Source organism: Astatotilapia calliptera, chromosome 1 (assembly GCF_964374335.1).
Source record: "Astatotilapia calliptera chromosome 1, fAstCal68.1, whole genome shotgun sequence".
Taxonomy (NCBI): Eukaryota; Metazoa; Chordata; class Actinopteri; order Cichliformes; family Cichlidae; genus Astatotilapia; species Astatotilapia calliptera.
The window spans coordinates 3,299,223-3,313,573 of record NC_137422.1 but is presented as its reverse complement, the minus strand read 5'-3'; the positions used below and the strand labels follow the sequence as shown (position 1 = coordinate 3,313,573).

Below are 14,351 nucleotides of genomic sequence, written 5' to 3'. Positions count from 1 at the left end.
GTGTTTCCACACATGAACAAACATAACCCTGAGCACACCTGAACGCGCATGCGTACACGCACGAAACATGTCAAACAGGCTGTCAAACCGGTTTGACTGGCCGCCATATTGGACTGCCGCATCCATATTACTACTAATTTATTAAGCACAGTAAATCTTCATTTATGGGACAGGTTTCGTTTATTTTCCTTTCTGCTCTTCAAAGGCCGTGACCTTTTTATAAGAGCACAGCTGCCTGTCTGCATTACCGTCACATATCTTCCTGTACATGTGTTTATGTGTTCTTTCACAGTGAAGAGATAAGGGCCCCCCAAACAAAGCACAAGCCAACTATCACCAGAATGTTTCCTGACAGAAAGTGAGTGTAGTTATTCCAAAGAGTGCAGGATAAACCCCTTGAGATGTACCAGTTTGTTTTTGTGGTGGTCCCCGCAAACATTCATACAAAACAATATGGAATAATTCCCCAAAGATAAGATATAAGATAAGATAACCTTTATTAGTCCCACACGTGGGAAATGTGTTTTGTTACAGCAGAAAGTGGACAGTGCAAAGTTACAGGAGCAAAAATTAAGTAAAAACTCTGGAAAAGACACAAATTAAGAAAAGAAACAACAAAAGGTTACAAACAAAATTACAATAATGTACTAATCTATTAGTGAAGAAAAACAAAACAAAACTCTTTAAAAGAAATGAAGACAAAGAGTCTGGAACATGAAAGCTTTTTTATCAGCTTCTTTAGACACAAAAGGGAAGTTAAAGAGGAACAGATTACAGCTTTGTAGTCAGGAACTTGAAAGAGAAGGAAAAATGTCTTAGATACAGAGAATGTTCAAAATGGATACGTTGAAAGATAAATTGTTACCAGTTATACTGATGTGTTGTGATACTGATGGAAGCCAAATAGTCTGTCAAACATCACATGCTGATGTGTAAAAAGAATGCAAGCATCTTCAATTCTATTTGTCTGTTTGGCAGTAGATTACACAGAGCTGCTAAAAAACACATTTCATCAGTTTATTAGGCAAAACAAGAAACCCTACTGATTATCTAACCTCTCAGTCCATGTGGTGTCAGGGTTAGGGTTACGGGTAGGATATGGATTTGGTAATGTTCACCTTTTTATATAAAATGCTTATGTGTTATAGGAGCTTGGAAAGAAAAGCGTCTGGACCAGGGGCGATTTTAGCCCATTTTTGGGGGTGCTTCAGCAGGGTTAGGGTGCTTCAGCACCCCCAAAAATGAATCAAAGCACCCCCAAAGATTTCTTACTTTTTTTTTTTGACAATATTTGCTGTTTGTGTGACACACTACTAAAAATATAAAAAGCATACAGTACTGTACTTGTTTGAGACGTAACATTTTAACAACAAAAGTATAGATAACCCCCCCCCCCCCCCCCCCCCTCCCAAAATGGCTTGTTCCAGCTCGCCTCTCCCCTGCTCTGGCTCTAGCGCTCTTGCTTTTTTTTTTTTTTTTTGCCTGTTCCTTTTGGCTCTTTTGCCATCAGAATTGTTGTCTAAAGGCAAAGAAAGATGCCCATCGGATTTATTTTACCAAATTGACCATCCCAGCCTTGCCATAATGGTCCATTTGATTCACCTTTTATTGTTTATTTTATTTTCACTTACTGAATACGGGACAGACTTGACTGGGGGAAAGAAGGGGAGAAAGAAAGAGCGCTCTTGCTGCCAGAGCGATGGTGTCTGAGACGCAGCGGAGCGGAGGTGGAAGTGCCTGTCTTAAAACAGGACATATTAGCTGCATTTAACCTTCAGTTACTCTTTATATAGTTGGTAGGAGTCAGGCTATGTTTCTTTTTAGCTGAAAAACATTACACCAGGTAACCTGCAGTGTTGAAAACGTGTTTTCCGACGATGTTTGCTACCCTACAATCCGTCCTGCTCTGTAGTAAAATCAGCAACATTTGACCGTCCTGTTGCTCCCATTGAAATGTATACAGCCTATTTAAAATCTAAGACTTCAGATTGTCCGCAGCCTGCTGTTGTTGCCACTGTCCTGTTTGAAATGGATACTAACTAGCTAACTGACTGAATGCCCATTAACCTTATAACTCCTGTTGTGTGCGTGTGTGCGTGTGTGTGTGTGTGTTTGTGTACAGAGAGACAGCCAGGTTCATAATGGATATAAGGACGTTTTTTTCAAAAAAAGGAGCCACATTCAGGTAAAAGTGTAAAATCAAATGATCCATCAATCAAGACTAATGTTGGATCAGTGTTTCAATATTTATATCTTTTATTAGATGTTCATGTGGTTTGGTTATTTGCCTTTTGGTTGAAAGTACACTGAGAGAGGACTTTTTGTTAGTGATCTTAATAGAATTTTTTTCATATTAATGTAATTTTTCATCTAATTGAATCTATTTGTGTATGATTGTCAGTCCAAAGAGGGAGAGAGGAAAGAGGGAACGTGAGGAGAAAGTACAAGGTCAGGAAGAACCAGGTAAGCAAACAGACAGGGAACAGTGACAGGCACAACAGAAACTGTTAAACTGACAAAGAAAAGAAAACCTGATTTTACTCACAATCTGGAAGTTGTGTCCTCCCTATATTAAAGCTGCTGTACAGAATCTGCAAAACAAACTGGGTTGAAACATTTTTGACCCTCTTTAACAACATTCCAACATAAAATCAGCCACAACTCTACTAAAACCTCAGCCAGTAATAGGTAGGCCAAGTTTTGGACCGTCCAGTTATCTGTATGACTGCTGCAGTACGTACATCACATTTGCACACTATCAGCGCCAAACAGCCCTGGTGGAGTCAGGAGCTGTAAAGAGAAGCAGATGCTCTGTTTATATTCTAAAAATGTTTTAAGCTTGTTTCAAAGATTCTGTACAGCAGCTGTAAATGTTTTCCAATAGCACACATTATCAGTGTTTCTCACACTTTTTACAGTGTGGACCACCTGATAAAAATGTCAAGCTCTCCTAAGGACCACTATGAAAGCATGAAACTCATAAATCTTACAACACAAAATTAGTCTTATTAAATTAGTAAAATTAGCATCTGCAGTAAAGATTTTTTCATACATTGTATACATTCTACCACAGGCAAAGTTGCCTCCATTTTTTATAGTTTTTATTAATATTTTGTAATAATTTATTTGTAATAATTTATTCTGTTTTGGGAGTATTTTTATGTATCTGTATTGTATTATACACACACATTAAAAGTGAATCTCTGTCCAAAAAATGCACTCAGTTTACTTTTCACTCACTATGAGCATCATTCATAATTTCCCCGTAGTAATTAAGGAACTATATGCATTTTTTCTATTCCAATCCATTCTTCTTTTGCAGCATTTAAATAACCTTGATCAGATTTGATGGTTTTGTTACAGACTTTTCAAAAAAGTGTTTTGCTTTTCTTTCACAAATGTTGGATTAAATTGTGTTAAAATGGACAAAACAGTGATGTCATGATTTGTGACGAGGACCCAGGCACAGAGAGACTTGATGAATTTAAGAATCTTATGATTTAATAAAGAAATTTGCAGACTTACGCAGAGATGGTAAAATTATGATGACTGATAACGGAGACGAAGACAACAGACGACAAGGACGGGGAGGTACAGGGGTTTAAATGCACCAAAGTGACAGTCAGAGAGAACTCGGGACAACGTTTAAGGATGCAGGAACTGACAGAGACGGGTTTATCTTGCCTGGCTGGGCAGCTCTCTGGATGCTCAGCACCCCCAAAGCTCTGATCCTAGAATCGCCCCTGGTCTGGACTTCTTTGAGTTGCTTGAAGATGTTTCACCTCTCATCCGAGAAGCTTCTTCAGTCCTAAGGATCAAATGGTGGGGAGTCCCAGATTTAAACCCAGTGGGAGTTTCCCCCCAAAGAGAGACAAAAGGACCCCCTGATGATCCTCTACCTAATCACATGAGCCAAGGTGTGAAACTGGGTGTGGGTCACAATCAGCCAGGGTTTCGGGTGAGCTCATTGTGAAACCTGGCCCCACCCTATCATGTGATTTCCTGAGGTCAGATGGCCCAGGATGTGAGTGGGCGTTAAGGCGTCTGGGAAGGGATCTCAAAACTGGATTATAGATGGCGGACAGTTGGTGTCGTAAACCACCGCCTCTGTTCAAAGATGGTTGCTTAGAGGCGGTGGTTTACGACATCAAGCTCTTTGGTATTATATGAACACACACACCTTCACCTGCTTATCCCCCTTTTTTCCCAGCCACTTCTATCGTGGGTGACTCTATTGTTAGAAATATTTGCTTTCTCTAATGCAGTCACACAGTGTTTCCAAGACGCCACTCCCAGTCCCTCTTATCCTGGATGAAGTCCCTGCACTGCTGAAATGCTTTCCATTCATTACTTCTCGAGTGCTAGTCAATGTAGGCTCAAATGATACAGGCCATCAGCAGTTTGAGCTCACAACAAGGGATTTTTGACTTTTTCAACCTCTTAAAAGAGTGTGGGGGTTCTGTTTTTATTAGTAAACTGCTCTCGACACTAAGCCCCAGCACAGGATGTTTTAGTAGACTCCTCAGTCTCAGCACTTAGTTCCAAGTTGTTATTAATCTCCGTCTCTCTTCCACAGCTTGTATTTTTGTGATAATAACCCAAACTTTCATAAGTGTGTCAAAAATGAGCCACATTCATGTCCTATTGAATTTCATGGGAGCATTTGATCCTTATTAACTCTGACTGTCAGAAATATATATTTTGTGGACCACAAAGAGTGCCACTGTTTAAGAAGACCATTTTACACAGCGAGAAATAAGAGACAACCTTCATTCAGCAACCGGACAGCGATTTTTCCCCAATAATTGTGTCACTGTGGACGAACAGCTGGGAGGTTCAGATTTCTACACAGAGGCCAAACAAGCCCGTCAAATATGACCTAAAGATCTTCAGGGTTTGTGATACACACTTCTGCTATGCAATGTATGGACATGACAAAATGATGGATGAAAATATCCAAAAAAGGAAAAAAGCCCAACTGTTGACATTCTACAACAAGACCAAGGCAGGGGGGAAACTATGGACCAGATGGATGGCACTTACTGTACACCTGCAAGTGTAAAACATAGTGATGGCCCATGGTGCTGTGGTACAACTTCACGCCTTGCCACCCTGAATGACGACACCATTTTCAAGGCTCAGCACCCTGAGTACAAGAATGGTATCACCAATACATGACTGCTCTTCCTCACAGAGCTCTCAAAGTGTCACGATGAGTTGTGTGGCTGTCAGTGGCTGGACCCACGTGCAGGACTCGGAGACAAAACATTAGTGATGGCCCGCTTGAAGCTGACGCTCCGGAGCGTGTGTCGAAAAAAACAACACACTGGTTCAGAAGCACTGTGTCGAGGCTTGCTTCGTTTGGCAAAAGTCACGTGACCAGTGACGTCCGAAGCTTCATTACACACGTAACTGCTTCGGTACCTGATTCAAACGGATATAAGGAAGTGAATCATCCACGGGATTCGTGGAGTGTGTTGATGGTGACAGATAGCGAAGAGGTGATCATTCCACTGACAGATATGGAGCCAGCGAGGAAGAGAGGACGTTCTGGCGTGTGGGAATATTTTGAGTTGATTTTGCTCAATTCATTTTATCTGCCGAAGTGAAAAACTTGAAATGTCCAAAATCATGTTTTCATAATGTAAATATCATTACAGCATATGACTTTAGGAACACTTCCATGTGAATTAAAGCTAATGAAGACTACAACAATGTATTTGACACTATACGTACATTACATTGCTACAGTTTAGAAAATCATTTTGTTTATTGTTTTTAGGTGATAGTCTGCAGGACCCAGGGATACCTGCATATCTACCAGCTTGCAGTGTAGTTCCTGCACTCCACAGCCTCTTCTGTTCCATGCAAGTGGATTTTCTCCAGGGCAGGAGAAACTATTTCTAAGAAAAGAAACAGACTCAGCCAGCGCACAGTAACACTAATCCTCTTTTTAAATGTAAATAACAAAAGGGCTACCTGACATAGAGCATGTTTTTACTTTGCAAGTTCTTGATTAGGGGTGGGTTTTGATTATCGCCTTTCTGATTACAATCCATGCTAAATTGAATAAAGTGATATTGATTCATTAAAATCCCGTGTCGATTTGTAAATTAACGTTATTATGCCTGAAACGCCAGCATCTCAGGTTAAACCTCACAACATGTCGTCAAACACCATGCAGCTAAAACAGTAACTGGGAGCAGGTTTACGGATTCTGCATACAAACGTGAACACAGAGCGCGGACCCGACGCGTCAGAGTCCGATTTTGGTGCGTCGTCGGGTCCGCGCTGTGTTTGCCTCTTTTTTTTCCGCTGGCTTCTGCAGCTGCAGGTTTCATAACTCTCTGTTTACATCTCTAATTAAGTCTCACATGTGTCAGCTTTCTTTTAATAGATACGAAATTATGGATATATACTGTTAAATGACCAGAATTGTAATATTTCTGACTGAGGCAAAACTTTCCAGATTCCAATCAAATTGAATCGGATCCTGTATCGAATCAAAATGATTCTACAAATCAGTGACGATGCAGCCGTACTCAGCTCCCTAAGCATTTTCCCTTTCCAGTTCACAATCAATCCCACCCCTAGGTCAAAAATATGTATAGGACAATTGGCCTCATCTAATATTTTGTATGAACCTGTCCAGCTTCGAGTAATGAACCGTTTTTCAATACAAGCTTCAGTGCTTCGGAAAACTTCATTTGGCCATCACTACAAAACATTAACTTAAACGACAGCTTTATTTGGTGGAGAGTCACCCTTGGCGATACATAAACAACAACTTAAACTAACTAGACAGGAGATGCTGAAGGTAGACAACAATGGATACACACACAACAAACGTGGAGGACGCAACAACTGGCAGGGAAAAACACAAGGCTTAAATACATACTGAGGTGATTAGGGAATGTGAAACAGGAGGAGAGCACAGCTGGGACTCATCAGACATGACAAGACAAGGGGAGGCAAAACTCAACACATTGACATAGTACACAGACTTTCAAAGTAAAACAGGAAACTGAACAGACGTGGACTAAACTAGGGGATACAGTGACAGAATGTGAAGTAGCATAACATAAGCAGCATGAAAGGTGATAGGAAGACAGCATCTGCAGACCGTTCAAGTTTCTTTTAAGTGTTCTTTATTTTCTGGCGTCGCCCTTCAACAATTATCTCAAAAAACATAAGAAGCCCTGAGTCAAAATCTCACCTGCTTTATATAGAATTCCTACTCACACCTGGATCTCATTAACCTCTACATTGGGAAAACAGGGTAGACTAAATAACACGGTCTAGACAAAGAAACAGGAATAAAATCATTTTTCCACTTAACAAACTCATTCACCCAACTAAACAGTTTGAAAAGTCAATCTCTTCACCTAATCTGATTCATGAGGTTATTTTAAATGAAATAAACAATTTTACACAAAATAAACACCCCTTCATTTGGTTACACCCAATTGACATGATCAGTGACATCATATCCTATAAAATCAGGAAGTACTGGGGCGGCTCTTCCCACATACCTGCTTTACACATAGGACCTATCCTAAGGAACACACAATGGTAAGTATAACCAAACTACATAAACAAATGAAAGATTCAAATCAATTAATGATGAAGTGACATTTAGCTTTAAGTACATTTGCACTGATGACATAAATATAACCAATGCTACCACAAACAGACCCGGGATAGTATGTAGAGCTAAGGTTACATGTGCTGTGTTTACATTAAAGCATTATGATAGACTATGGGATAACAGAACACAAAATAACAATATATGCAAGTGACAAATGGCAAATGAATTCTGTCCTAGCCACTTTGTCACATTCCCCCCCCCTTAAGTCCGTTACTCTTCATAGGAACGGGAAAGAAAGTCTGCCACAACATTCTTTTTCCCCGCTCTATACCGAATCTTAAAACAATATGGCTGCAGTGAAAGATACCACCTCGTGATTCTTGCGTTGGTGTCTCTCATTCTGCTCATCCACTGTAAAGCTCGATGATCGGTTTCCAGCACAAATTCACCTCCCAGTAGATAGTATCTCAGAGTGTCCAAAGCCCATTTTATTGCCAAAGCTTCTTTTTCAATTGTGGAATACTTCATTTCTCTGGGGAAGAGCTTACGGCTTATGTACTGCACAGGTCTTTGGTCCTCTCCATCACCTTGCAGCAACACAGCTCCCAGCCCAACTCCTGAAGCATCAGTCTGTACAATAAACGGGCACGTAAAGTCTGGACACTGCAACACAGGCTCATTACACAAACAGTTTTTCAAATCCATGAATGCAGCCTCACACTCTGGAGTCCATTTAATTTTGTTGGGGCATGATTTACGAGTTAAATCACTAAGAATAGCTGATCTGGTAGAGAAATTAGGGATGAAACGACGATACCAGCCAGCTAAACCCAGGAAGGATCTCAACTTTTTCTTTGTAGTCGGAGGAGGACAAGAGGCAAGGTTCTCGACCTTACTCACCTGAGGGCGGATGACCCCACCCCCAATGACGTATCCCAGGTACTCCACCTCGGTCTGTGCAATGTGGCATTTCCCAGGGTTGATGACTAGTCCAGCTGTTCTGATGCGTTGCAGGACATCAGCCAGATGTTTCACATGGTCCTCCCATGTCTCGCTGAACACCACAATGTCGTCAATATACGCTGCTGCATAGCCATCAGCTCCTTTCAGAACCAAGTCCACCAGCCTCTGGAACGTGGCTGGAGCTCCATGTAGTCCGAAAGGCATAGTTCTGAAACGATAAAGTCCGCTGGGAACCCTGAATGTAGTTAAATCCCTTGAGGACTCTGTTAGGGGGACTTGCCAATAACCTTTACAAAGGTCGAGTGTTGTGAGGTACTTGGCATTACCCAAGCGCTCAATCAATTCATCCACTCTTGGCATAGGATATGCATCAAAAGCAGAGACAGCATTAAGTTTTGAGAAGTCAACACAAAATCTCTGTCTTGCATCATTTTTCTTGGGGACGAGTACCACAGGGCTACACCACTCACCTCTAGATGGCTCTATAATCCCTGTTGCAAGCATTTCTTCCACCTCCTGTTTCAATGCTGGCATTAGCTTTGCTGGAACTCTGGAGGTGGTATCCCTGATGGGTGGTTGATTCGAACAACGCAGGTGTATGTCATGCTGAATAAGATGGGTGTAGCCTGGCTTTGTGCTGAAAAGCTCCTGTGGCATTATGGCCGCGAGCTCCTCCTGCTGTTCTGGTGATAGATGGCTCAAATCCGGAAATAGCTTTTCTTCAGTACTGGTGGGAAAGAATTGCTCTTGAGGCTCTTCTTCCTGCAGTACAACACGAGCCCACAACTGAAGTGATTGCTCTGGCTTCTCAATCCACTCCCTCAACATGTTGACATGAAACACCTGTTGCTTTTTCCGACGATTCGGCATGTTGAGCTCATAAGTGACAGGACCTGCTTTCCTGTTTATCACAAATGGCCCCTGCCATTTGGCTAAGAGACTGCTTTCAGTGGTTGGCAAAAGGAGCAACACTTTTTGTCCTTCTTTAAAGGTCCTCCTGCGAGCTGTCTTATCATAGTTCTGTTTTTGACGTCGCTGGGCACTTACTAGGTGACAATGAGCCAGTTCCTGAAACTGTTCAAGCTTGTCCCTCATTTTCAACACATAAGAGAGGGAAGAGCACTGTTTTTCAGGGCTAGCTTCCTCCCAAGCTTCCCGAAGTACATCCAGTGGACCTCTGACATTATGGCCGTACAAGAGCTGAAACGGAGAAAATCCAGTTGATGCTTGTGGTACCTCTCTATAGGCGAAAAGCAAAAATGGAAGCCATTGGTCCCAGTCTTTTCCCGATTCTCTTACGAACCTCCTCAGCATTGATTTCAGGGTTTTATTAAACCTCTCAACAAGTCCATCAGTTTGTGGATGATAAGGGCTCGTTTTGATTCCGGTAATTCCCAGAAGTTTGTAGACTTCTTTCAACAGGTTGGAAGTGAAGTTTGAGCCTTGGTCTGTCAAGATTTCTTTGGGAATACCCACCCTTGAAAACATCTGTATCAGACAATTAGCTATTTGGCGGGCTTTGACCCTTCTCAATGGGAAAGCTTCAGGATACCTTGTTGCATAGTCACAAATCACTAGAATGTACCTATGCCCTGAACCACTTCTCTCCAATGGGCCGACAATATCCATGGCAACACGAGAAAAGGGGACGTCTATTACAGGCATAGGAATGAGTGGGGCTCTGTCTCCTTTCCTACTTGGGGCTGTCAACTGACACTGTGGACATGATTTGCAAAACTGGGCAGTGTCTGAAAATTGCTGTGGCCAAAAAAAACGAGTTACCATTCTGGAAAAGGTTTTAAGATGTCCTAAGTGGCCTGCCCAAGGAACTGAATGAGCCAACTGCAAGACTACAGGTCTTAAGCTTTTGGGAACAACCAACTGGTCACCAACTTTGCTACGACGATATAGTCGTTCATTCTTAACAATGAATACTTCCCGTACTCTGTCTGTAATCTGTGTTGATTCTTGGGTGCTCTTAGCAAACAGAGGTGCTAAAGAGGGGTCCTCCCTTTGGAGTTGGACAATATTGCTCGGGACAACCAGGAGCTCATCGATCTCTGGTTCAGGAAGTGACTCAGCAATTTCTGTCCCCCTCACTTTTTCCTGTCTTCTCTGCATTTTACTTTTCTTTATATGCGGCCTACTTGGTCTGTCAATATCTGGAATTTCACTGTCTGCATAGGGCAACTCACTCAAACCTGGCTCTGACTGAGAAGCTTTATTACCAGACCTAGTGACTACTAGCAGACCTTCACATGCAACATGCAGATTCTTCTCTTCTCTGTCCTTCTCTGTCTTTGCTAATAACTCCCCAAGAATTGGCATGTCCCGGCCCAACACAATCTGGTAGGGAAGTTTATCCATTACTCCAACTGTAAGTACGTACTCCTTTTCATTAACTTGAAGGCAAACATTGGCAATAGGATAATCAACATTATCACCATGAACACACCAGACTTTAACTTTACCACAAAATGTGGTGTCGCTAGGGAGGCGATCTTGCCTGACAAGTGTGCGGCTACTGCCTGAATCCAAGAGGGCAACACACGGTTTTCCCTCAATGAAAACACAGATGGTGTGCTCCTGATCACTGGAGGGTACTAGAGACTCTGTTTCTTCCTCTAGCAAGTCAAAACACTGTGGTGAAAGACACATGTAAGTCTTACTGACTTGCTGACCTGGGCAATCTGCCTTAAAGTGACCTGCTTGACCACAGGCATGACACACCAACGGGCCTCTCTGCTTTACTTCTCTAGCGCGGCTACTGCTAGTGATTGGGGAACTTTGTTTAGGGCTTTTAGCTTTGTACCCATTCCCACCCCCTGACCTACCCACAAAAACATTGGCTGAACTGGGTTTTCCTACCATGTACCCTTTTTGTGGGCGTCGGGCTGCAAGAAAAGCCTCTGCCATCTCTGCAGCTTCTTTTGAAGTGGTGGGGTTGCGCTCTTTGACCCAGGTCCTCAGCTCTGGGTTAAGAACTCTGAGAAACTGTTCCATCACTATGACATCTCCTATTTGGTCCTTTGTCTTCTCCTTTGGAAGCATCCACTTTTCATATAGGTCTTTAAGGCGGGTTCGCAGCTCTTTGGGTGTCTCATCGTCCTTCACCGTCATGTTGCGAAATCTGGTTCGGTAAGTCTCAGCACTTATTTCAAATTTTTCAAGAACGGCTGTTTTTACCTTATCATAGTCCATTGTTTCTTCAGTGTCCATAGCAACATATGCCGCACGTGCTTTACCACTAAGAAGTGGAGCCAGATGCAGTGCCCATTCTTCTTGTGGCCACTGACATCCTGTTGCAATCCTCTCAAAAGTGGTTAAATAATGTTCAATATCTTCATCCTCACCATAGGGCTGCATCTTCGGGCCTTTCCAACCGCTTACTCTGCCCAGATTGGATGAATGTGGTGCTGCGGAAGATTCAGGGGGGTTTCCTCGCTGTTGAACAGGTTGCTGCACCTTTTGCCGCACTGAGGAACTCAGAGGCACTCCGGAATCAGCTACTGCACCTTCCCACAGCATCTGATGCTCCCGGCGCTCCGACTGGACCTCCTGCTGCAGTTGGCTGAACTGGTGTTGCATTCTATGCCACCGTTCATCCTGGCGTTGTCTGTCCTGCTCCCATTTTGCCTCACGGTCAGCCTGCTGTTGCATCAGGCCTTTTAATAAAGTTGAGAGCTCTGAGAGACTTTGTGCTTCCGTGCTGTGCTCACCCGTAGCTTCTGGCAGGTTGCCATCATCTTGGGCCTCCTCTGGGGGAAAATCTGTTGGCCCTTGAGGTTTCCTTGACTTGGTTGATTTCTGCATTGTTATCACCTATTGGCCTGGAGCCACTGCTGCCACCATTTGTGAAGTAGCATAACATAAGCAGCATGAAAGGTGATAGGAAGACAGCATCTGCAGACCGTTCAAGTTTCTTTTAAGTGTTCTTTATTTTCTGGCGTCGCCCTTCAACAATTATCTCAAAAAACATAAGAAGCCCTGAGTCAAAATCTCACCTGCTTTATATAGAATTCCTACTCACACCTGGATCTCATTAACCTCTACATTGGGAAAACAGGGTAGACTAAATAACACGGTCTAGACAAAGAAACAGGAATAAAATCATTTTTCCACTTAACAAACTCATTCACCCAACTAAACAGTTTGAAAAGTCAATCTCTTCACCTAATCTGATTCATGAGGTTATTTTAAATGAAATAAACAATTTTACACAAAATAAACACCCCTTCATTTGGTTACACCCAATTGACATGATCAGTGACATCATATCCTATAAAATCAGGAAGTACTGGGGCGGCTCTTCCCACATACCTGCTTTACACATAGGACCTATCCTAAGGAACACACAATGGTAAGTATAACCAAACTACATAAACAAATGAAAGATTCAAATCAATTAATGATGAAGTGACATTTAGCTTTAAGTACATTTGCACTGATGACATAAATATAACCAATGCTACCACAAACAGACCCGGGATAGTATGTAGAGCTAAGGTTACATGTGCTGTGTTTACATTAAAGCATTATGATAGACTATGGGATAACAGAACACAAAATAACAATATATGCAAGTGACAAATGGCAAATGAATTCTGTCCTAGCCACTTTGTCACACAGAACAAGAGACACACTGACAGAGACGACTGTATACTAACAGAAGTAACACAGAACCACGACCTAAGAAGGAGAACACAAGAAATGCCAAGGACCTAGGGAGTTAGGAATACTAGCGACAGAAATCAAACCCAAGAGAATAAAAACACATCATGAAATCAAAGATAACTAATACAAACAGAAAAACACTGAGTCCACAGACTCAGGCCCGTGACACAAAGGAGCCACAACACATATGAGAATTAAATGGAAGATGACCACAAACTGTGAACCCTGATCACCGAAGCAATGAGAAGGTGAGAGGGAACAAAAGCCACAACCCTGCCACAGAAAGAAAGCAGACGAGGCCAACGAAAGGAAAAGATTTCCCATCCAAGTAATGTAAAGTCAGGTGGTTTGTCCAAACCCCAAACAGTGAGGAGACAAAGCAAGAAACTGTCCTGACAGTTACCCAAACATGCATGTACTCTCTATCCTGCACATGTGCACGCACACACAAAACTGATGTTGACATTGTTCTACTAATTTTGTGTCATTTTTTTTAAATTTCCAATTTGTTAAAAAACAAAAAAATTATTAATAATATATTAATATTATTCTTGACCAAAATGACAAAAGTGTCATAAAAACACACTGATTCTAAGACGGGTCATTTTGGACCCTTATGGAAGTGTGTAGTGTCCAGTCAGTCATGCATCTACGGGTCAAGCAGGGACAAGACGGAGAGTGGGCAGAAGGTGAGTATGACTCCGCAGATGGATTCCACAGAGGCAGAAGCTAAGGTAAGTAACTGGAAAACACTTTGCAGAAGTACAGCTAAGCCTGGCGTCGTTGCCCACCTCTCAATTTTAAATACACGTAGACTTTGAGGGCTAGCAGGAGGGACTATGCGCTTACCTGCTGCTCTCTGGCAGGTAGCTCCATGCCCTCCTGGGTTTTAAATGCACCTTAGAACACACATGCATCAACACTACAATGAGCGGGTGGAGGGAGGTTTGGAGTCTTCTCTCACCCCCATTCTCTGCGGCCTGCTGGAGCGGGGGGGCTAGGAGGAGGAGTTGGCCGTCCGACTGCGGTCTGGAGTGTGGGGCCTCCCTGCTGCTGCGGAGTCGGGGCGGTCTGCCTCTCCCCACCGCAGGGAAAAGGGTAACACCACCTGGGTCTGGGTGCAGTT

The 14,351-nt window shown here is 42.6% G+C and overlaps 1 long non-coding RNA gene across 1 annotated transcript; it reads left to right on the top strand.

Moving 5' to 3' along the window:
- Positions 1 to 11,595: 11,595 nt before the first annotated feature.
- Positions 11,596 to 12,243, top strand: LOC145429766 (uncharacterized). The gene is made up of 2 exons (XR_013910078.1): positions 11,596 to 11,689; positions 11,910 to 12,243. It is a non-coding gene; the product is annotated as an uncharacterized LOC145429766 (long non-coding RNA).
- The last annotated feature ends 2,108 nt before the right edge of the window (positions 12,244 to 14,351 follow it).